This window comes from Macaca nemestrina, chromosome 5, assembly GCF_043159975.1.
Source record: "Macaca nemestrina isolate mMacNem1 chromosome 5, mMacNem.hap1, whole genome shotgun sequence".
NCBI lineage: Eukaryota > Metazoa > Chordata > Mammalia > Primates > Cercopithecidae > Macaca > Macaca nemestrina.
Genome location: NC_092129.1, coordinates 28,478,700 through 28,504,446, shown reverse-complemented (window position 1 = coordinate 28,504,446; position 25,747 = coordinate 28,478,700). Strand labels below are relative to the sequence as shown.

At 35.4% G+C, this 25,747-nt stretch overlaps 1 protein-coding gene across 6 annotated transcripts in view; it reads right to left on the bottom strand.

Moving 5' to 3' along the window:
• The window catches only part of LOC105465543 (sodium/potassium transporting ATPase interacting 2), a 1,022,956-nt gene that overhangs the window by 944,646 nt on the left and 52,563 nt on the right, over positions 1-25,747 (bottom strand). The gene's annotated exons all lie outside the window — the stretch shown is intronic.

Here is a 25,747-nt window from a genome sequence, read left to right as displayed (position 1 = left end):
TAGTGGGTGGAACCATGTTACAGGACTGGAAGTTTATCCTGAAGATAAAGAATAATTCATTATTTAAAATAAAATTTTAAATAATGAATATATTATCATATTTGGACTTTGAAAAACTATCCTGAATACAACATGGAGTTCAGCCTGGAGGAAAAGGGTTTTAAAAGGTTCTGGTAACGTAAGCCAAAAAAAAAAGAAAAAGGAAAACAAGAAAGAAAAGAAAAAGCAAGCCTGAAGAAATCAATGGCAATAAAAATAAAAATAGAAATCCGGACAAAACTAAAAGATTGACAATGACAGGTTTTGACAACTGACTGAACAAAGGTTTTGACATCCTTAAAAAATAATTGAATAGTGGAACGTAATAAAAGGAAAAAAATAACTAATTCAGTAAGAAATGGAAAAGTGTACATATGAAAGTTATTTGAAGTTATAAGGGAAAAATTACCTCAGAAAATATTATGTATTTTTTCTAGAAAATTTAGGTATTTACAATTTTTTTTTTTTTTTTTTTTTTTGAGAGGGAGTTTTGCTCTTGTCGCCCAGGCTGGAGTGCAATGGCGCGATCTTGGCTCACTGCAACCTCTGTCTCCCGGTTTTAAGCGATTCTCCTGCCTCAGCACCCCCGAGGAGCTGGGATTACAGGCATGCGCCAGCCCATGCCCGGCTGATTTTGTATTTTAAGTAAAGACAGAGTTTCTCCATGTTGGTCAGGCTGGTCTCGAACTCCCCACCTCAGGTGATCCACCCACCTCAGCCTCCCAAAGTGCTGGGATTACAGGCGTGGGCCAATGCGCCCGGCGATAATTACTATTTATTAAAAGCCAAAATTAACTAACGAAATTGAATAAATAACAAAGAAATATAGTAAAATCATTATCAAAAGTTACTATTAAAAGTTACTTTCAAAAATCACCCCAGAAAATAAAGTTTACTAAAAACTTCTCAGAGTTTTATAGGCCATGCTACATAATTTGATTATGTGTTAAAAAACTTAATTAATTTAATGAAGCATAACTCCACTCCCAACATCAATATTTGCTCAAAATAGCATTAAAGAACAGGGGTAGGAACAGGAGGAGGCAGACACGAAAGATAAAAAGCATACAAATACAGACCTCAGTCTACAGGACATTCAGTCACCACTTAGCACATTCCATCATTACCTAGAGTGCATGGGAATGAACCTGCAACATCACAGTAATTCTCAACATAGTAATGCTTGTTACCACTGAAGGACGGTAGTTGGCTTGAAATCTATTTCCCATGCATTCCATATACCCATCTAAAATTCCAATTATAGATTAATATGTATCATAAAATATAAGTATTCTAAATTCATTAATACATTAAAAGCTTCAGCTAATACGATGTGGTAAGGAATACCCCAATAATACAATGAAGGTTTAACATTCAGAAATCTACCTAGCAAATGTTGCACAATAACGGGTCAAATAAAAAGTGACAAATTGGGAGTTATACCTGATGTAAATGATGAGTTGATGGGTGCAGCACACCAACATGGCACAAGTATACATATGTAACAAACCTGCACGTTATGCACATGTACCCTACAACTTAAAGTATAATAATAATAAATAAATTAAAACAAACAAACAAAAAAAAACAAAAGTAAAAAAAAAAAAAAAGTGACAAATTCAATAGAAACTAAAAAGGTATTTAGTAAATCTTAATATGCATACTTGATTTTAAATGCACTTCATGGGAAAACAGAAATAGAATAATTTATATGCTAAATAATATTAGGCCCATAGGATACCAAAAGAAAAAACAAAAGATAGATTTCTAATAAAATCTGGACCAAAAGAAAAACACATTTCTAATTGTTATTATAACTTTCTAGAAATTTTAGCCAATGGTATCAGACATGAAACAGCAAAAAGCATTAGAAATGAGAAGATAACATTATCAATATTTTGGGGTAATTTTTGTGCCTGAAAAACAAGTGACAAAAAGTTACATATTTAAATCAATAAGACAAGATAGAAGTTAAAATTATAATAATTAATATTCATGCTATTATGACAGTTAATTGTATGTGCCAACTAGACTGGGTCACAGATTAAACATTATTTCTGAGTATGTCTATGAGTATATCCATCCAGAAAAGATTGGCATTTGAATTAGTGGACTGAGAAAAGCAGATGGTCCTCCCCAATGTGGGTGGGCAGCATCCAATCCCTTGAGGACTTGAATAGAATAAAAAGGGAGAAGGTTCAATTCACTCTCTGCTTGATTGCTTGAGCTGAAAATATATGTCTTCTGCTACCCTCCACGCTCCTTGTTTTCAGGCCTTCAGACTGGCACTGGCATCCCCACCAACAGCTCATCAGTTCTTAGGCTTTTAAACTAACCACTGGCTTTCCTGGGTCTCTAGCTTGCAGACAGCAAATTGTGGGACTTCTCAGCTGCCATAAACACGTGAGCCAATTCTTTATAATAATCATGTGTGTGTGTGTGTGTGTGTGCATGTGTGTATGTATATACATGACTGTTTGTGTGTACATCCTATTGGTTCTAATCTCTGGAAAATCCCTACTAAACACAGCTACATATATGCAAAGCTGGTTAAAGCAAAAATCAACTTATAATCTAAATAGCTGAAAAATCATAAACAACCTAAAATATTCGAGCACAACATGACAGGATACATCTATGTATAAAATATAATAATTTCATGAAGAAACATAAAAATAATTTTGAAAGATGAAGAAATATTGTATATTTTTGGGTGGCAGATATGTATGAGCAGGCAGACTTCTGAGACTTTAGCAAATTACCAGTAAAATCTAATGAAATTCCAGTGAGAGAAATAAATAGGGTCTCATAATTATTTTATCTGGTAGACTAAATAAACAAAAAAAATAGCTAAACATATCCAAAAATGACTTGGGTGTGTACACACACATTTTGAAACAATTATAACAATGTGGTCATACACAAGATTGACAGAGTAACAGAACTGAGAGACTGCCCTGAAACTTCCTAGGGTATGTATGAACTTGGTATGTACTAATACATAGTAATAATAATAATAACAAAAACAATTTTGTGAAGGAAATTTCACAAAAGATCAAATTATTCAACAAACGAAGGTAGGGAAGTTTAATAAAAATAAAATAAAATTCTATTTAGCATACCCAAAATTGTAAATCAAATAAATTCTATATTGATTAAAATTTTAATTAAAGCTATAGAAGACAAGTAAATATTTTCCACAGTTCATTGTCTCTAAGCACTGAAATATGGGATTAAATTACTAAAGAAAAGGCAAATAGGTTTAATTATATAAACTTTAAAACCTCTCTATATCAACAACATTTTGGAAAAAATTTAAGCAAAGTCCGATTAGAAAACATACTTAAAACAAATATGAGAAAACTATACCTACCTCACAAATCAATCATTAAAATATAAATACCCCACAAAGACACTAATAAGAAGCATATGTAAAAACATGAATGTGCATTTCATAGAATAAATATGAATGGTAAATAAATGTTATGAGTAAATGTTTAACCTCACCAATAGTCAAAGTAAGGCAAAATGAAACAAGCAAATTACAGTTTTTAAAAATCAACTTGGCAAAAATTAACAAGGCATATCATACTTTTATGCATATAGTAAGTTATTTGCTAATAAATAAAAAGAACCTTTACATGTTCATACAGTTTAAACAAATAACTCCATTCTAGGAATTTATGCTAAGGAAACAGTCAGAAAACCTGTTAAAATGCATTTATAAAACTATTCATTTCAGGGTTATTTATTATAAAAGAACAATCTGAGTTTCTAAAAAATAATGGAAACAACCTAATGCCCCCAAATGGGAGAACAGGACAAATATATTATGGTATATAAAATATAATGCAGTCATTAAGTTTTCCAATGCACCTATAATAATATGGAAAAGTGGTATAAAACAGTACAAACATTATGAGTTCAAATCATTAAAATCTCTATACAGATTAAAATATTCATATATTGTATATAGGTGTATGTACACACACACACATATATATGTATGTATGTATGAATAGAGAGAAAAGATCAAAGAATTATCCAAAAATGGTAACCATAGTTGTCTTCTGGCAGTGGGATTACAAGTTGTTTTTATTTTCTCCTTTATGACTTTATGTATTTTTTCAATTTTCTACACTAGACTTATTTTTATAATCAGAAGAAATGATAAAAATATTTTATAGGCCAATTCAATTTTTATGAACCCTCTTTCACATAATATTTTTGCATCTCATTTTAATAAGAACCAATATTCTGAAAAATATATATTTCTAGAGAAGTGAATTATATTTTAAAATTGCATTAGTATTTTGGTTTCTAAGGAATTATTTCACTTAGTGCCAAAATAAGCTCCTTCAGGCTCTTTATTAAGAGCTACTCTAATTCACATGGCTGCTAAAATGCATTCAATAATGATGGCGTACAATATCCATTTCCCCCTACTCATGCCTTTTCCCAGTCGGGGCTGTAAACAAGCGGGCATGCTTCTGAGATCAGGGTCTAGCATTCAAAGACAAGAGATTACTTAGATTAACCAGAAAATTTGGAATGTTTCTCACGTGATTTCTTAAAATCAGAAATAATTAATGAATCTACTGAGTTACAAATACAAAATAACACGATGGTGTCACAAACCAGAATTTAGGAATTCAGCCTGAATTCAGCAGAAGAGGGAAGGAAAGCATCTCCTTCCTAGAAGTCCGGCAGGATGCACAGCTAAGTGTTCTCCATGATGGAAAAAGATGTCTCCAGTAAGCCAGTTCTGACAGCCACAGGACAGGTCAGGGTGAAAACCTGGGATATAATGGTCTCTGACAACAAAATGGGCATCAATGAGACAAGACATTCCCTTGGAGAATTTCCTTGAACGAAATGAAAAAGGAGCAGATGGCATAATATGAGCAGGTATTTTTTTCTTGCTCCTCCTGTATGTCAAAACATGATTTTAACAAAAAATAAATAAATAAACAAATAAATAAATAAAACCAGGAAAAGGGCAAAAATCATCACAAAGCACAAAGGTCTGAATGGACAGCGTGCATTTACCTATAGTTAAACTCTAGGCACAACAAAGAGTACAGCAATGCTGCTTCAAATCAATTGTACTGGATAATTATAGGTATAACAAAGGTTCAGAAAATGGTCCACCCATCCATCCAGTCTCTCCTGACAATCACCTAAGAATCTGTGAGTTCCCTCTTTCCTCTGTCCCTTATCTATTCTCCATAAATAGAACCTGTCAATTCTACCCCCACATAATTTTCAGGATCTGCTTACTTCTCTTTGACTCCAATATCATGTCTCAGTCTAAAGAAATGCCCTCCTATAAAGTTTCCCTTTCTATCCTCTCTCCAGCATTTTCCATACACACTTTCAGAGAAACCTTCAAAAATATAAAGATCATGTCAGTGCACTGCTTAAAATTCTCATAGCTTCCCATGACTCTTAAAACAAAGTGAAAGAAACAGAAAATTCTTTCCCATGGCCTACCAAGATGTTCATTATTTGGTCCTGAATAACTTTGAACTTCATCTTTTCTTTTTGTTCTGACACTCCAAATACATTAATTTCTTTCAGATTTTCTAACAAACCAACTTCATCCCTCTCTTTGCAACAGAGTTCCCTGTCCTTAGAGTAAGTTTTCCTCAGGTTTTCCCATGCTTGGTTCTTTCTTATCATTCATGCCTTAGATTATATATTAGCTCTTCGGGGCTGGGGTTGTCCTTGAACATACTCTATATCACTTCATTGCATTTCATTTTCTTTATAGTATTTATCACTATCTGATATTTCTGTTTACTCATTATTTGTTGATGGTCTCACCCCACTAGAATTTATGTTCCATCACAGTAGAGACCTTGTCTATCTTGCTCAAAGTTTTAAATCCAACAGCAAAAATAGTGCCTGGCACAAGGTAAGTCCTCAACAAACACTTTTTGAAAAAACTAATAGGGTGTTCTTAAAAACATGTGTGATACCAGAATGTAGGATTGACCAATAATAATTTTAGGTGTTATAATAAGGATTAATTTCCTGGAGAGCTAAAAATGTCAGAGTTCCATAATCAATCACACTTATCTTTTAGACAATTTTAATAATGTATCCAGCACTTAAAAACATCTCTTAGTTTGTTTTATTCCCCATAATTGAAATGAGGAGCCTAGTGAGCAATGAGTGCCTGATTGAGTCCAAAGTAAACTTGCTTTCAGCATTCTTGGTGATTATCATTTCATCTTTGTGTGAGCTGTAGTGGGTTCATGAGACCTCTGGGTTCTTATTAGCTAATTTTTATAAAATAATGCAGCAAATTCAGACAGTGGTCTGCTCATATATCCTCAAATTCCTTGATCATCATCATGAATACCAGAACCTGCTGCGCTTTCAGTCCAACACCAGCACTCATGGCTTTCCATAGAGAGTTACCTCAAGCTGCCGGATCCCATCTTGCCTCAGACCCCTGAGAGCCTGGGAACTTATGCCCTCCTGGGACACCATTAACCAGTGACTAAAATGCACATGGTTGTAAACAACCTGGCTTCTGCTAGTGACCCGAATAATTCTAAGGTGTGCTCTGCACTGTCTCCAAAACTTCCTCAGGGCATTATCCTTGATATTACACTCATATGTGAACCTTTTCCTTTCCAGGCCCACTTTCTGATTTTCCTAGCAGTTTTAATTGGGAACACTTCCTAATAAACTGCTTTTACTTGAATCCTCACCTCAAGTTCTACTTCCGAATAATTCAACCTAAGACAATTAATAGAAGCAAAATAAAATATGAAAAAATTAATAATAATAAACATAATTGTAATTATTGGTGATGCTTCCAGAACGGCACAACACTAGGTAAGCAGTGAGGAATAAAATGACCAGCTTAAAAGGATTTCAAAATTGGAAGGGGCATGTCAATAAATGAAAAATCTAGAATCCACTGCACTTTAAAGAAAAGGAAACACAAATTACACGTGATGCATTATAAGTGTTTTGCATGTGAGATTATAAGGAAATTCAATTTGGGATTCATGTTCAAAGAAATAAATTTGGCTTTACAACTAAAATACCAGTCAATGAATGAACATGTATATGTTTTAAATTAAATAAAATGTTTAACTTTTTAAACATAAGAATGGCATCAGACATTTGAACAGCAACATTAGAAGCTAAAGGGCAGAAAAGAAATTCCTTCAAAACCCTAGGGGGAAATCACTTCCATACAAGAAGTCTATATCCAGGCAACTAATTTTAAGTGGAATAGACATTCAGATGTGAAAAGTGTCCAAATATATCTCCTGTGCCCCTTTTTTCTGGAAGCTCCTGTATATGTACACTATTAAAACAAGAGAATAAAGCAAGGAGAAGAAACATACGGTATATCAGAAACAGCATTCAACTGGGGAGAGGAGGCAAAGAGGGTCTCTAGGAGGTGACAGTGATGAAGGTTGGCTCTGCAGCAGACCTGGAATATATTTCAGCAAAATTTATACTCCTAACGGAGAATTTTGGGGATGAAGTGGTGAACAAATAAATCAATAATAAAAAAGAGCATTATTAACAAAAGGGAACCAAAGTCAAAGAGAAACAAAAAATATGTATGGTACAGCTGTGAATAGTACTTTATAGTCACAACATGACCACACAATACTGATCTAACAAAAAGTATGACATAATTATATTGGTAAGATGGGGACATCGAAAGTGGACATATATGATTGCAGAAAGGAGCCAAATCCCCAATTCTTGTGGTGGGAAATGAACAGGTAATGTGTAAAATTGAAAATATCAAGAATCAGCAATGTAAGCATGCCACTGAAGTGTATGGAGCAAATATCAAGAAAAATAGTTGAAGAGTTGAAGAGGTGCTTCTGATGATTGGAAAATGGGAGTAGAGAGGAGATTATGTAAAAAAAGACATATATATATATACATACATACATATACACACATATATATACACACATATATAACTTTAGTAAAGCAAAACATTAAAAGAAGAGAGATAAGAGCTTGAGTAATTTTTCTCTTATCTAATATTTGAGCACTTAAGCACTTAACTGTATTTGCCTCACTGGAAACAGTAGAATATTTTCCACGATAGCTGCCTATTTCAAACAAGGAATCATACTGGGCATTAATGAATAGGTAAAGGAGTTGAATAAAGTGACATGAAAGAAAAACTCTAAATTCCCAAATAACAATACAGTACCTAACATTTATTCAGTGTTTAATATATATCTGTACTACATACACAACAGTATTGCTTTGTGGCAGGCACTAGGATGGTCCACATATTACTGAGCAGAAAACTAACGCTTAGAGAACATCAATCTTTGCTCAGTCTCATACATAGAAAGTGACAGCACTAAGATTTTTGTTCTCTCTGGTGGGAATGCTTGTTCCCCAGAAATCTAAATGGCTTGAAATCCTACCTTCTTCAGGTCTTTGAACAAATCCTCCCATCTTAGGAGAATTTCCCTAACCACTCTATTTGAAACAGAAATCAATCAAAGTGGAAATGAATCACTTCTTCCTTCCCTAACTCCCCACCACACACACCAGCTTTCCCTTCTCCCACGCTGCTTATTTTCTCCATAGTACTTCACCATTTGAAATATCAAATTTATCTATATTGTCTATTGTCTGCCTTATCACCTAAATGTAAACTCAGTAAGAGCAAGAATTTTTGTCTCTTACCTGTTATATCCCCAGTGCTCAAATGAGCATCTGGCACATAGAGTCAAAAAATAATTGTCAAGTTTACTGACAATTACTAATTTAGAATCTGAGCTCTTCACCACTATGTTACATTCCCAACTCCAGTTATTCATTATATAATGCTGCAGAGATTATCATGTTTTGACAAAATATTTTCAACTTACAAAAAGACAGCATGGAGGAAAGACTTTTGTGGAAAATCACACACAAGTCCATTTAGACAGCCTATTTTTTCCTATGTAAAAGAATGGCTTTTAGGACTGTCTTAAAATTTGTAAATTTATCTTTGCTTTCTCCAGGGCTATCCTTTAAAATATTTAGTTTTACTGATAACCAATCATAAGCAAACGCCTTGTTGTCCTAAGTGGGTATCATGGACAGAGAACAATATCCTTGTTGGGAGAGTTTCATTTAAGTAAACTAAATATATACACATACATTCTCCCAAAGCCCTACCAGCAGAAAGCACTGCTATCTACAGTCATTCAAGAAATTGATATGAATCCAATTGAATGACTTCAAACGTGTTTCTGTAGATGCTGAACTATGCAATTTGTTCAGTTGCCATTTAATGACAGGCGAATCATGGTGTTCTTATTCTTTCTGTGAACAAACTCTAACTCAGGATGGATGCAAGTATAATGAGTTAATAATTTAGCTTTCAAATCAATTCACAGTTGCATGGGCTTAGAGCTCTGGAAGGGAGTATGAGAGCTGCAGAAGGAAACCCACTCATTCTGTTGCTGGTTGGTCTAAAAGATGAAAATCTATAATCTGTTCCAGTTTCATAGCTGTAAAAGAGCTAATGACCAATGCAATAAGCTTAGAGGTTACTTTTTCATCTCAAATATACTGAGTACTTTCTGATAAGAGGTCAATTAGGTCTAGGAAAGAATAAGTGTGGGCCTATTTTATGGAGTAACTGAGTTTGATGACAAATAAAGCTACTCAGAGTAAATTTCATTTTCCAAAGTGTTTTTTTCCTTTTGTTAAAAGCCTATGTCTTTCTCAATTTGTCTTTAAAGTGCTTTATATTTATAACTAAATAACTCTTCAGGATCTTCTAGTTCTTTGGATGTTTTAGGATTTAAAGATGACCGATCAATCACAGACTTTATTTGGGTCATGAAAATTTTTCCTGATAAATGTACATACTTCATTAGTATGTAGGTCATTTTCTTTCTTTTCTGCTTATCCTCTTTCTTTCATTTTAAAAAAGTATTCACCATCTCTAAAATATAAACAAGAACTGACCAGATGATTTCTATAATTATTATATCAGTATTAACGTTTTCTAATATTATACAGAGTTCTGAGTACAAGGCATAGTGGGTCATGTGGTAAAGTAATTATTTCTACACAAAATGTGTAAGATGTTAAATGAGGAAGCCAATGGGGCAAGTTAGTTTGTAAAAAACTTTTCTCTCTTTGCCTATATTCAGGTAATACAAAATAAAGGAAGAGATTTGTAAATAATTTTGAAATTTAATTTCTAAACCATACTACTTGTATATTCATATTAATCAAACCAGTGATATTAGTAGCACACTCTCTATTCATGTATTACTGAGAAACTCAGCTGGGCAATATATCTTATTGGTAGTGGAGAAGAATGGATTAACTATCAATTTCAGCATTCAGAAAAATACCACAAGCAGTTTGAAAATTTTTAAAAATCAATAAGTACAATAACTCTTCTTATGGCAAACTATTATGGAAAAATGGTCCCATGAAGCTTAATTTATGCATACATATGTCCCAGTCTTTCATTAATTTATTTGATCATTTCATCTTCAAATCCTTTTGAGAATCGACTTAGTCTCAGTCTTAGTCTCACCTAAGCAATGGTGATGGGTTAGACATGCATATGACATAGCCATGCCTCCAGGGACCTTAGACCCTCAAGGAGGAGACTGAAGGAAGTCCACAATTAGAACCCAGTACAACAGTGAATAATTGACTGATGCTCAAATATCACAAAAGCTCTCATTCCAGTAGCAATCTGAGTCAAGGGGAAGGAGCTGGGATGAAGTGTGCTTTGAGAAAGGCTCAGAAAAGAGGAAATGTTGGAGGTAAATCTTGAATGATGAAACAAAGGTGTGAAAGTACATTCTTGCATGAGGGAAATAGTTTATGCAAAGACACACATTTTGAAATAGTATCAAACAGCATGGAAACCACATATAATTGGCAATAGCCAACATTTTTGGGTCACTATTTATTTGCCAAGCATACTAATAAGCATTCATTTAATACAACAATATTGTGAAGTAAATATTTTTATTCTCATGGTATTTTTATTAGGAAACAAAGACTTAGGAAGACTATATAACTTGTGCAATCCATACAGAATTTAGACTTGAGCTCAAGTAATCTGATTTCATAACTTTTAACGAATCAACCAATATACCAGACTTTCTTACGACTAATAAAAGTAAAGTGACAAAAGAACATAAACATAGCCAAAAATGATATAATACTCTGCTGAGGAACATGTACTTATTCTTAACGGAATTAAGTAGCTATTGACAAATTTTTAAGACAGGGCATTACATATGTTACAGAAATTATACTATTCCAATGGAGAGTAGATATGAAGATATGACTAAGGGCACCAGTGCAGATAAAAGATGAGAGATACCTAATGTCAAGAGATTTTCAGGAGGTAAATTCAAGAAAACTTAGTAGCTGATTAGATTCGGATGGTTAGAAAGAATATTGAAACCTCTCCCAGGCTTTGCTTGGGAACAGACAGATAATAGTGGAGGTCAGAAGGAAGGTCTGTTTAGGGACTGAGAAGTCATTTATGTATGCAGCATTAAATAAGGCACAGTTACAACTAAAGTCACTATGGAAGAACACGAGAATTTTAGAAAGACGGAAGGGAGATTGTATAAACAGAACCCTAAAATACCAAGTTTATGGGGTTGCTGAGGGAGAGGTAAACAGCAATCCAGAGAGGGAGAGCAAATAAGAGAAAGTAAGGTTATCATAACTAAGGGATAAGACAGGTTTTAACAGCAGGATTCCACAGTCAAATACTGCTGACAGTAAAAGAAGCAAACGTAAAAATGTGGGCAGGGCGTGGTGGCTCACGCCTGTAATCCCAGCACTTTGGGAGGCCGAGATGGGCAGGTCATGAGGTCAAGAGATTGAGACCATCTTGGCTAACACAGTGAAACCCCGTCTCTACTAAAAACACAAAAAAATTAGCCAGGCGTGGTGGTGGGCGCCTGTGGTCCCAGCTACTTGGAAGGCTGAGGCAGGAGAATGGCATGAACCCGGGAGGTGGAGCTTGCAGTGAGCCGAGATCACGCCACTGCACTCCAGCCTCGGCGACAGAGTGAGACTCCGTCTCAAAAAACAAAACAGCCGGGCGCGGTGGCTCAAGCCTGTAATCCCAGCACTTTGGGAGGCCGAGACGGGCGGATCGCGAGGTCAGGAGATGGAGACCATCCTGGCGAACACGGTGAAACCCCGTCTCTACTAAAAAATACAAAAAACTAGCCGGGCGAGGCGGCGGGCGCCTGTAGTCCCAGCTACTCGGGAGGCTGAGGCAGGAGAATGGCGTAAACCCGGGGGGCGGAGCTTGCAGTGAGCTGAGATCCGGCCACTGCACTCCAGCTCGGGCGACAGAGCCAGACTCCGTCTCAAAAAAAAAAAACAAAAAACAAAAACAAAAACAAAACAAAACAAAAATGTGTGTATTATTATGTTTGCTAATGAAAATCCTAGCTTGTTTCCTTAGAACATTTGGAACGCCTAGGAAGGAGATTATAACCGGTTGAAGAAGGTGTGGGACTTGAAGAAGTAAAAACAATGCATGTAATTACTCTTTTAAGAAATGTAGCTGCCAATGATAGGAGACAGGCAATGTAATAGTCAGATGAGGATGGAGTTGTCAAAAGGAGAGGGAAAAAGAGTAAATACAAGAAGAGATGTTGAAGGTACACAGGAGAGAGAAAACGAAATAACCAAAGGTACTGAGTGAAATGCATGAGGGACGTTTACCTCTGGTTGCATCTGCCATGGGGAAATGTCAGCTTTACCTAAGTAATACATCGTATTATGGTTTATACTAGGGAGATAGACTCCAAAACTACCTATGGTATCCTTCATGGGTACCCTTGGAAGTGACACATCTTCTATCACTTCACAAAGAGCGCTAGGTTATTTGTCTAATTAAAACATATGAGAAAATACATTTTGTTACATTGTACAATTTAAAATTTTGACAATTTTGCCTTATATAATTATGTGTTTCCAACTATTTGCATGCTTTAAGTCTTTTTCTCTCACTACAAATTATTCACGCATTTTTTGTTTTTCACAATATTCAACAAAGCCATTCTTCTCTTTGATTGTTCCAACCACCATTGATTTTGGTGTAATGGCAATGGTTTGACATAGACTCATGGAACCACATGGCTCCTGAGGGGTTACTTAACTAGCACATATTAAACCATCTGGAATTCTGAAGTTTATTTCCAAGAATATTGATATGTTATTTTTAAAAGCAGGCTGTGAAATAACTGCATTAAAGTTAAGAATTGGAAATATTTTAGTTTACACATAGAATAAAACATATAACAAAAATAAGTGAAATATAATGATATTTAATTTCTTGTTTTGAATCAATCATAAAAATTAAAGGAGGATTATGAGAAATAATTAAGAGGTAAAGATTTCCATATAGTTCAATAGAGAATGCAAAAATACTGCTCACTGGAATAGATGCCATTTTAGTGTTGTCTTTACATCAAGACTTTTCTAAAATGAATTAAAAATAAAGATATCTTACACCAATATAGTATCAGATACAGCATTTTGTTAATATTGAACAACTGTCCAAAAACTATTAATAATATTTATCTCTTTGAAAACATTTCAAGCACCGGGATAAAATCACCAAAATGTCCCAAGAGACTTGTTTCATAAATAATACAATAGGCTTTTTATATATTAATTTGTCAGTAGCAATGTATTGCTCACATTGAAAGAAGCTGTGTTAGACCTATTGACAATTTTAAGAGATTCTAAAGAATATTTTATTCTTTTTTCACTAAAAGGGTCCTAGACTAAAAGAATGGTCTTTTCTAAGGGCAGTTGTTTTAACTTAATTCAAAGGAATAGAGAAAAAATGTGAAACTATTATTGGAGCACAGATGACTATAAAAATGCAATAAAACCTCAACAAAAGCACAGATAATTAACCAGGATATTTCTGTGTAAAATTTTAATGATTAAAGGTTGATATAATGTTTTTGCTAATTGTTCTAAATAACCAATTAATTTTTAGGAGGTTAACTGAGATTCAATTAGCACACTTTTTAGTTTTAGAGGCAAATTTAGAACACTTGAATAGTGATTACACTCAACTTACTGAATTTCGATTCTTAATATATTTTAAAATTTTAACTTATCCAAGCTCACTTCTACCTCAGGGCTTAGCATTTATTGTTCCCTCTGCCCAAAATGTTCTTCCCTCCAGTTATCTACATGGTTCCCTTGCTCATTTAATCCATGATTTGCTCAAATATCACCTTACCAGAAATACTTTCCTTGACCGCTCTAAATGAACCACATCTCTAACTATCCCCTTGCCATGTTATATATTTGTTTATGGTCTGTCTGCTACACAAGGATGTTAGCTTCATAAGAATAGGCACTCAGTTTTGTTCACTTCTGTATCTTCAGCTCATACAACAGTACTTGGAAGGAGGAAGAAAGTCAGTAAGTATCTACTCAATGCATAAATCTTACATTTACATTCCAAAGATGAAAAGATGATTTATTTGACATTGAAACAGAGGAGTCAAGATCATTGAATTTTACTCTGTAAGTTATCCACGTCGTCCTGCCTATTTATTTACAATATAAGCTCACAACACTAGAACCAATTTCAGTCTAACCACTTCTTATAACGTTTAAAACAGGCTATAGAAATCTGGGAGACACTAGCTGGCAGATCCCAAAATGTTTTTTATACCTTTCTCATGCTTTCAACAACAGGAAATAAAGAAAAATAAAACAAGCAAGCAATCATCAGAAAAGAAAACACAACCTGAGGCTAGAGGAAGTAGTAATATCTGTCTTTAAAAGATTATCATGTTCTTTGATTATTTTGATCTTTATAGCTGAAAGAAGGAAAGATGTGTACCAAATGCTAAATCTGAACTCATATGGCTTCCATGACAGCCGTATGACTGGATTTATAACATAACTTTATTGTTATGGCAGAAAAAAAAAGGGGGGGCTTCGGTAAAATAACCTTACTGGGATGGAAAGGGTCAAGGTGGACAGGAGAGGAAGAGGAGACCCAAATTTATAAGATGAGGGAAGAATTTTTAGCCTCCGCAAACTGCATTGTTGTCCTAAGAGCAGCGTATGGGCCTAAGTACTGGTGTTGTAAGTCCAGGAGGAACTTTAGGTATGGAAGGCACCGAGGTGTACCAACTCTACTCCCAGTGTTGCCCCCAGGCCAGGAGGGCCTGAATAGTCATCACTCTCCTGCCAGTTATCACTATAGCCACAAACCGTTTCCTCAGAAGTGAGATCATCTGATCACAACTTAAGTAATGATCCGATGGAAACTCCAAGAAGGGCTCAGAAGACTATTTCATCCCTCTGCACATTAATTATCTAATTTGCTGGCATAAACAAAAGTTCATAGATACTGTCTATAAAAGATAAGGTGGTAAAACATAAAACTTCATTTGGCAGTAACAATGAAGAGTGGGTGAATAGGTAAGTAAAACTGAAGTCCAGATTAAGTTATTAATTGTTACAGTTATCTATAAACCTACTTAAAATAAACGTGGATCACTTCTGACAAACTCTACACTGACCAAATTATTCTAATCCAGTTAGAAAACCAAAATCCGTAACATTTAATTTTAATATCTACTTCTATCCTAAAAGCTCTTTTCAACATAAATGCTTCCCCTTCTGCCTCCACAAGGCTCTGTCTTTATCTGTGGCTCTGACGCTTCCTCCAGAGGCCAGCTGGCAATAGAGAATAGCTGTTTTTAAAGTTTACGCTCTGAATATTGTGATCTTTACACCTAGAGAATCCTACAGGTCTAATAACAGGAAAATAAAGCTCTTTGAGCTGCAGCTATTCAATAAAACAATTACTCATTGGCTACCTGCTATGTATACTGCACTGGATGCACCCAGGGACTCAGTGGTAAATAAGACTAAATCTTTACCCAACAAAGACTTTACCGTACAGTAGGAGGAAAGTGACAGATACATGACTGACAGTCATATACCTAGAAAAACATAAGATATATGCCATAAGAGAAGGGAAGTCAAAGGCTCTGAGAGTCCATTGTAAAACAATACTTTGTGTGCTTGTAGGCACCAACATGGAGACAGGTTATGAGAAATGGATAGTAACAATTGACATTGTGGGCAGAAAGAACAGTATGAGCAAAAGTAAGGCATAAGGAAAAATGCATAGGAATAAAAAGAAGTTCAATTTATTAGATCACAGGGTATAAACTATGGAGCAGTAGAGAATGAACTGAAAGGCCATACCATTAGTTGGCCGGGGATGCTAAGATGCTACATTTGAGTTCAATCAGCAAAAGGGGTATAATAAAGAATATGAACTAGGTAAGGGTGTTACTGCGTTTAACCTTTTTGGATGATGAAGTGAGGAGACACAGTGGCTCATCAGGATGCAGCTACTATAGTCCATGTAAGCTGTGATAAAGATCTGGAATGAAAATGATAATCAACATGGGCAAGAGCAATAAAATTAAGACAGAGTCAAAAACTAAAACACTGAGTTTGCAAAGGATTAACTGCAGGGACACTGGAGAAGGACATTTTAATGACATCTCTGAGATAGTGAACTTCAGTGACATGAGGGAGCATGAGGCAACCCCGTAAGCACTTCGTATATTTTCTGTCATTCATTCCTCACTATAACAAATTAATAAACAATTCTCCCATTTTATATATGAAGAAATGGAGGATTTGAGAAAATGGTCAATTTGAACTGTAGTAAGTGACAAAGCTGGAGTCTAGATTGAAAACTTCTTGGTTACATTATAGTCTTTAGAAGAATGACGGTGATAGTAATAATAAAAACAAAAATATATTTTTAATTCCAAGTTTGTTCCCAGATATATGAATTAATTGACATCAACTTATCATATGCATGTATGTATAATCTAGTAACCTTATTTAATTTTCCTCATCTCTATAATAACCTGGCTAATTGGCAATATTACAGTACAAATAAGATTTTGATACAAAGGTATCAAAATAAATTAAAGGAAAATTAAACCAGAGGGGAAATTTAACCAGGAATATAAAATATAACTATGCATAAGGTCCAGTTTAGAGAACAATCTAGGAAAGAATAAAAAATAAAACTTACAGGTTACATTTCACACTCTGGTGTTTTCTACACAGATGAAGATAATGAAATGAATTATCTAACTACATGATTAATTGGCACATTTTCTAGATTTTTCTCCCTAAAATGACAGAATTAGAGAGACAAACACTTATTTTAATGTGACCTAGGGATAGAATCTCAATAAAATTTAGTATGACTTTCAGGTCATTGTTTCTATAAAGAAATGACAAAAATCTGCCCTTATTTTATAACCTCCAAATGTCTTCCAATGGTGTATTACCAGGGCTGTAAACTAGTCAAACATCATCACATTATAGCACATCATAAATTTTTACCTGAACACATGAATACATTTTACATTATTGACCTTTATAGACTGAATTAATTTTGGACACACATACAATATAATATTAGACCATGAACAGATATTTAGAAAGCTTTGCTTCTGACCTCTAAAAAATGCTACTAAAATGAAATAGACTTCCTCTTATTTGTTTCTGGCTTCAATTTACATTTACTTAGCTTCTTTTGGTCATGATTTATTAGAAGTATTTATTAAAAGTAGACAGAAATCTTAAAGGCTCTGATGGTAATTGTGAACTGAGCACTTACTGGAAGCCATTATCTGCCCCTAATACATCATTTAATAGGCACAGGAGGTGACATGGTATAGGAAGAACACAGATTTGGGAGCCCATCGATGTGGGCCCACTTAGCATCTCTAATCCTCCACTGTTCCTACAGGATACCTGTGAAGAACACCTGAGTGGTAATGCTGGGGCAGGGAGGAAAGATGTTGGAAAGACACCTGGCCACACACCTGGCATACTGTGGGCACTCTGAAAATGGAGTTGATATTTTTGGTAAGCTTCCTCAAAGGGGCAAACACTGAGTGGGAGTGAATTAGAGGCAAGGAGACATGACATGAGAAGTGCAAAATAGAGAGGGAGAAAAGTATGTGAGACGTGGTCAGAAGAGAGGGAGATAATTTTTCATATATAAAAAGCTCCAGGTAATTCAGTAGAGATTAATATATACACTATTGCCAGGCACGGTGGCTCACGCCTATAATCCTAGCACCTTGGAGGCCAAGGTGGACAGATACTTGGGCTCAGGTGTTTGAGGACAGCCTGGGCAACATGGTGAAATCACATCTCTACAAATAATACAAAAATTAGCTGGGTATGGTGGCATGTGCCTTTAGTCCCAGCTACTCAGGAGGCTGAGGTGGGAGAATCGCTTGAGCCCAGGAGGTTGACGCTGCAGTGAGCCATGATAAAGCCATTGCACTCCAGTCTGGGCGACAGAGAGACAGCCTGTCTCAAATAATATTAATTAATAGTAATACATACACTATTATTTTAAAAGCTTGGAACACATTGGTGCAGTTGGTTTTCAATCAAATGCACATCCCCAGCCCTATAATTTCTGTTTCTGGAGATAATATACTTTTTGAATACTTCCCGGCACTTTTTTTATTTTAACAAAAAATTGGCAGGAGGGAGATGGGTGCATCTTTTCTTCCATCTGTATTTCTCTCCTGCCTCAGCTTGTGGGTGAGTAAAATGCTCTGCTGACGTTTGGTGAAATTCTTGGGGCCAGACACCTCATCATCTTGTACTTTTAGAGAGTAGACGTGCTTTCAGTGCTTCAAGTAGAAGTGCTTCCACTGTAGCACTAAGGATAAATCAGGTAAAAATCACATCTGATTTATCCTTAGTGCTAACTAACTAAAAGGGGACATTTTTGACAAGCAAATTTGCTTCTCAAAATTGAACAGGGCCAGGCGGATTGGCTTACGACTGTAATCCCAGCACTTTTGGAGGCTGAGGCAGGCAGATCACTTGAGGTCAGGAGTTTGAGGCCAGCCTGGCCAACATGGCAAAACCCCGTTTCTACTAAAAATACAAAAATTAGCCAGGCGTGGTGGCAGGTGCCTGTAATTCCAGCTACTTGGGAGGCTGAGGTAGGAGAATCACTTGAACCCTGGAGGCGGAGGTTGCAATGAGCCAAGATCGTGCCCCTGCACTACAGCCTGGGTGACAAGAGCAAGATTCCATCTCAAAAACAAACAAACAAGAAAACCAAACAGGCAGATACCTAGATGCTCCCTGTTCTAACATGACAAATGTGAGAGTGTTACAGATGAAACAGGGGATAGATAACAGGACCAATGGATGGACCACTTGCTAAAATGGTCCTTCTCAAAATGCTCTTGAGGATGATGCTGGACAAGATTTAGAGAAATCCGTTAAGTCCTGAATTGGCTGCCTCTTTTAAAATAACATCTTGCAACTTACAAGTCCAGGGAAAATGTATTATTGGTGTGTCTATAACAGAAGAAAATGGAAACACTGTGGAGGGAACAGAAATACTCCAATGGGCTCATTGTAATATTACTGTTACCATTGCCATGACCAGCCTCATTGATCCACCCAACTCATCACATAACCTTTTGATTATACTTTTGCTTCCCACATATCACTGACATGATTTGCTTTCCATACAGTCTATCTATATGGAAAAATGTACTGATCACATGGAATCTGTTCACAGCATCAGTGAATTCCAATAGCAATTCAAAAGAATAGTTTCTATTTGTGATTGAATTTCTTATGTCATTCAACAAAAAGGAGCTAATTGTGTAGTCATAAATTAATTTTTAGTTGTGTGCTAAATTGTGCAGTTATATCCTGTGTGGTAACTCTTCTTTTAAAACTACAGAAATTCTAGTAATTTATGTACATACATATGTTGAAGTTATACATATGTACATATATAATGAAACACACATATGTCAATATATGTGCTTATAAAGAAGACGTGCAAAATCTTACCCTTTGTATAAGAATGACTAAAAAACATGAGTTCACCTGTCTTAGCATTCCGTGTCCTCAGAGCCATTCCCATCACCACAGTTGCTTACTCTTCTCAATTAAATCTTCTGGCACCACACCTATTGTTTTCAAGAACTTCCCGGTACTGACCGCAGCTGCTTCCACAAAACTGACTCTTCAATAACGTGCTGAACTTATTTCCCATTCAATACGACTCTGATTTTGATGGTGGCCCAATATGACTGTGATTCTGATCCACAGAGTCTGACCTGAAGTCCAACAGCCTAGAATCTCATCCAAGTTCTACTACTAAAGAGAGAACTATTTGCATAGCTTTAAATGCAGTACTTTCTGCTTTAATGACCTCTATCCTGCATTCCTCTATAACTCCATGTTAGCCTGTCCCTTAAATGTAAATAAGTAATTGGGAAAAATTTTTTCCCCTATATACTCTCTCCCTCAAATTCCTCATCTATAAAACAGGTTTTGAAAGTTAAAAAGACAATGTTAGAGGATGGGCATGGTGGCTCACACCTGTAATCCCAGCACTTTGGGAGGCCGAGGCGGGTGGATCAGCTAAGGACAGGAGTTCGAGACTAGTCTGACTAACATGGAGAAACTCTGTCTCCACTAAAAATACAAAAATTACCCAGGTGTGGTGGTGGGTGCCTGTACTCCCAACTACTTGGGAGGCTGAGACAGGAGAATCGCTTGAACCCGGGAGGCGGAGGTTGCAGTGAGCTGAGATCACGCCACTGTACTCCAGCCTGGGGGGTGACAGAGTGAGAATCCCTCTCAAAAAAAAAAAAAAAAAAGAGAGAGAGAGATAATGTTAGGAAGAACAGTTCCACACATAGTACATGAAAATATTTAAATTCCTTTCTTCCCAGGAGTGGATACTTTTATCAGTTTCATATCTCCCTAATACACTCTCTACACTGCAGAAGAAAGAACACATTCACACTCTCTCTCCAAGTCAACACATAAATCTGATATGTCTTTGCTTAGGAGGTTAGCCTTGTCTGGCCAATAATCTGTGTCATTCTCACTCTTTAAATACAATTGCACTGACATATGGGCCAGCTGACTACATTTTGGAGAGGTTAAATGAAATTATGAAAGCAGAAGCTTTGATCTTCTGGCCTGCAGTGTGCCTGGCGAATACAATCGATAGTGCTCTGCTTCAATATGTGTGGTCTTTTTTCCTAAGAAATCAGTTATTTAAACATGTCTTTATTAAGCATGTTGAACCGCCAGAAGAGCTATATTAAACAAATGTGTTTTGTTCTGCATTAAATGAATTTCTGAGAATAAGAAGTGTCTTCTCATGTAAAAATTCGTCTTAACATCATAGGAGGTAAGACAATGGGCTCTGGTTTAATATAATTTTTTCTCCATGTTTAAACTTCTACAAACTTAAAAAATAAAAATTTTTAATTATTATGGCTCACTGCTTAAATGTAACTGTAAAAAAACGTGGTTGCAGGTTTATACACATTGATGCTATTATGAACCACCTGAAAAACTGCATAATTTTTTTTAATTCCATAATTACAACTTTACAAGCTTATAGCTCCTTAGGAACCATTACAGACTACAAAATAAATAATATACACACTGAAAAGGCCCTTGTCGCACTGTCCAACAATCACCACATATGTAAAAGAAAAAATCTAAATCACAGGCTTGTTTTATATGATGAGGTCCTACTGCTATAGAGTTTCCTATTTTAGGGTCCATGATGAACTCCAGGGGTTCCATAAACCCCTGACACTGTATGTAAAAAAGTGTGATAGGCATTTTTCTGGACAGAGGTTTCATAGCTTTCCCTGACTGTTAAAGTAGTCCATTACACTTCCATATCAAAAAAGAAATAAAAGACTAAGAGTATTATACTTCAACTATGAGGAATAAAAATATTAGAAAAAAGATAAACAATCAAATTGAGATTTGATTATTGTAGTCAGAAAAGGAAAATTAGCAGCCCCACTGTGTCTTATGTTGTTGTTTGTTTGTATGCTTTTGGTACCAGAAATCAGTCAGAAAGTGATTTTTACTGTTTATGGGATGAAATTGATTTAATTAGGAGAGGAAGGTATTAAAAGACATGAGCAATTCTCAAACTTGAGTAGGTTCAACCACCTGGAGGTTTGTTATAGTACAGAGGCCGGCTCCACCTCCCACAAATTCTTCAGGACTGCGGCGGAGCCCCAAATCTGAATGTTTAACAAGCACATGGGGTGTTACAGATATAGGTAGTCAACAGAACCCCTAGCGAGAAACACTTCATTCCTTCTAATCCATTACAAATTTATCTTTAAATAGTTTGCTGTAATTTGTAAACTAGATATCCCTGAGGCAAGAATCTGTTTATTGACATTTTTTCCAAAAAGCAACAACTAAAGCTCTTACCAACTTTATGATATAGAGTAAATCCAAAAAAAGAGAAACACTTATACGGCAACGGCTACTTTTAATAATTTTCAGTATATCAAATGATAATTTCAGAAGCCATTTTATTAACTGCTGTTCACTAAAATAGGAATAAGTGAAAACCAAATAATCACAAAGTTACATTACAAATATTACAAGACTGAGGGTTAAATATAAAAACAATTTATTTTATATTCTGAGACAGGTTATCGGCTTAATAATAACATTTTTAATACATCCATAATAGTTATAGGATCAAAAAGCTGTCAGAAAAGTTATGAGACTTCTGGTTAATTCTCAAACATTCATTAGTTCCATATGTCTGGGAGGAAAAACAGGAAGGGGTTTTATTGCAAGGTCTAAAATAAACAGGCCATATAAATTTGACAGCTCATTATGATAAATGAAAAAGAAAGAAATCAAAAGAAATCAAGGATATAGGCAACATCTTAACCATTATTCCCAATTTGGTGTTTCTAAACTATAGATAATTTGAAACCATAAAATTCTAAAAGATATTGTGAGAGGGTACAGTGCTTTTAATTGTAAAACTTCAAAATGATATCACCCTGATAATTGCTAAAACTGCATTTACACCCTGCAGGGTACAAGTAATAAGGCCAACCTAGTATTCCTCAAAACATAGCCATCATTTTAATAGTTCTACCATACGTCTCAGCAATGCAATTAATTTTCTGGCATTTATGCAAGTTTTCTACGGTGAATCCATGTGAACTCAGACATTGTGAGGCAATTTTTATATGTGGGATACACAAATAGCCTTGTCACTCAGGAACTGCCTCCTTAATGCAAAAACACCAGCGTATCTGTCTCATTTCCATTATCCCCAGACATGGCATGTGCAGCACATAAGGGTGGCTGACGGAAAACTGTAGTAACTGTGGCTGGTCTATAATAGTCTGGCAATAAAGCTGGTGGCAAATATGGTGCTCTGACAAGTATGGAGACACCCAACCAAAAAGAATCAGTGCTAGATAACATCCCTTTACACACATCACTTCTGGGTCAATTTGCAATAATCAAAGTCTTCTTAAAATGACATTCATATAAAAATACAAGTTTAAGTATTTGCTATTCAAATTAGTTTCCAGAATCAGTGGGAAATATGATGTCACATTGGCAGTATTCTTTCATGTGCCACCCAGGTTCTACATGTCAGACTTAAAACATCCAAGAATATTTTTCACTGTTTGCCTCAGTCACATGTATTGCAATAGGAGGATAATAATATTTGTTCACAATATTTTAATTTATACAAATTAGAGATGAGATTCTATTAGGAAATTCATAAATGCAATAAATTTAAAACCCATGGCAAAGATGTGATTTCCAACAAGGCAAATTTCATATATTATATTAAATCTGCTTACGTAAAGAAATACATTTATACTATTTTCTTGTATGCTATTTTATCTATCACTTTTCAAACTCATAGCTATCCAATTGACTTTGACATTAGGATATAATGACATTCTGGACAGAGTAGAGGTACGACTGCTGCTCCAAAGACAGTGAAGGGAATCATTTCATTTCAGTGATAACACCAGGAGAAAAAGAATAGTCACTGGTGTCCTATCTCAGACAAGGAAAGACGCAGACGACCAAAGTTCCTTTAGATTCACCTTAGTGTTCAACATCCTTCTAGGAAAAACCTGAAGACCTAACAAAGTTAATGACCTTCTGATTCTGTCACAGAAAAGTTCAGTGAGGGCACCCACCCTCCAGACTACAGAGCTTCATCCTCCTGCTTGGACCTTCAGTTCTTCTCAATTAAGATGAAGGGCCTTGCACAAGTTACTTATGTAGTATAAGGCTAACCTTCCTCATCTGTAAATTTGGATATTGATGAGTACTTTGTAAGGTTGCTTGGAAGATAACATGTAATAATGTATGTGAAACATTTGGCACAGCACCTGGCATATAAAAGTACTTAAGTGTAGCATTAAGTAATGTATTATTTAACTAATAATAAAAACTGTTAATGTTTTAATACCCATAATAAGTTTGATTCATGGAAAATCTCCCTTTCCAGCAAACAGTCAAACATTATTGTGGTGACATTTTTCCTCTACAGATAAGATAAAGCCAGACAACTTGGCATGCGGCATATGTTCTAAAATTGTATAAGCTACCAAAGGCAATGGAAAAGCACATGAGTGCATTTTAAAAATTAAAATGTCTTTTGATTGCTCTGCCTTATGTCCTGTGTTGAAAAGAGGCACTGACAGAATCAGTGTCTCTATAAATGATGGATTTTGTACAGCATAAAAAAGGCATAACAAAGTATATTTCAAATTTTGTCTTGAAAGCACTGATTCCCATACATCTTTGAAATTAAATTTCCCTCATGGTTCATCTTTAAACCCTTTACCTTGTACTAAGAGGAGAATATGAGTAAGAAAATAAAATTTATTGGGCAAGAGTGGTGGCTCATGCCTGTAATCCCAGCACTTTGGGAGGCCAAGGCCGGTGGATCACCTGAGGTCAGGAATTCAAGACCAGTCTGACCCACATGGTGAAACCGCATCTCTACTAAAAATACAAAAATTAGCCAGGCGTGGTGGTGGGCACCTGTAGTCCCAGCTACTCAAGAGGCTGAGGTAGGAGAATTGCTTGAACCCGGGAGGTGGAGGTTGCAGTGAGCTGAGATAGCGCCACTGCACTCCAGCTTGTGCAACAAGAGTGAAACTGTACCTCAAAATACATATATCTGCAATTTCATTCAAATGTAAACTGCAGATAAACATTAGAAATCACATAAATGAATTATTTTGCTAGTCTGATTTTTCTATATTCTCCCCCTTTTTGTCATTACTCCATGTACCTGAATTTCACTTGTATTTCTTTTTTTTCTTATGTTTTCATAAATACAATGAAAAGGCTAATGTTTCTAACACAGTGCCTTGTTTCTGCTTATCTGATAATGCAATAACTAATATTTCATTATAATACAATAAATGTTTGTAGAATGAATGAATGAAATGTCAGGTCTAATTCTTTGCTTTCTTTTTTATTAATATTAAATTTCCCATAGGTTTTCTCTGTCTACTTGGGCTGCAGGCTGAAGAGATCATTGAATTTTTCTATTGTAGATTTGTGAATTATGTATAAAAAATGTGTTGCACTTTACAGAACTTTGGCATTTATTCACTTACACTGAGTAAGCTTGAGGTGAAAGAAGAAAGATCTTTTTTCTTAGGGGTAATTACTAAATTTCTACTATCATAATACAAGTCATTTTTTTCCCCAAGATAAAGCTAAATAGTTATAGGAAACTGATCCAAAAAAAGACTGACTCTTGCCCTTCACATTAAAACATATAACTTTA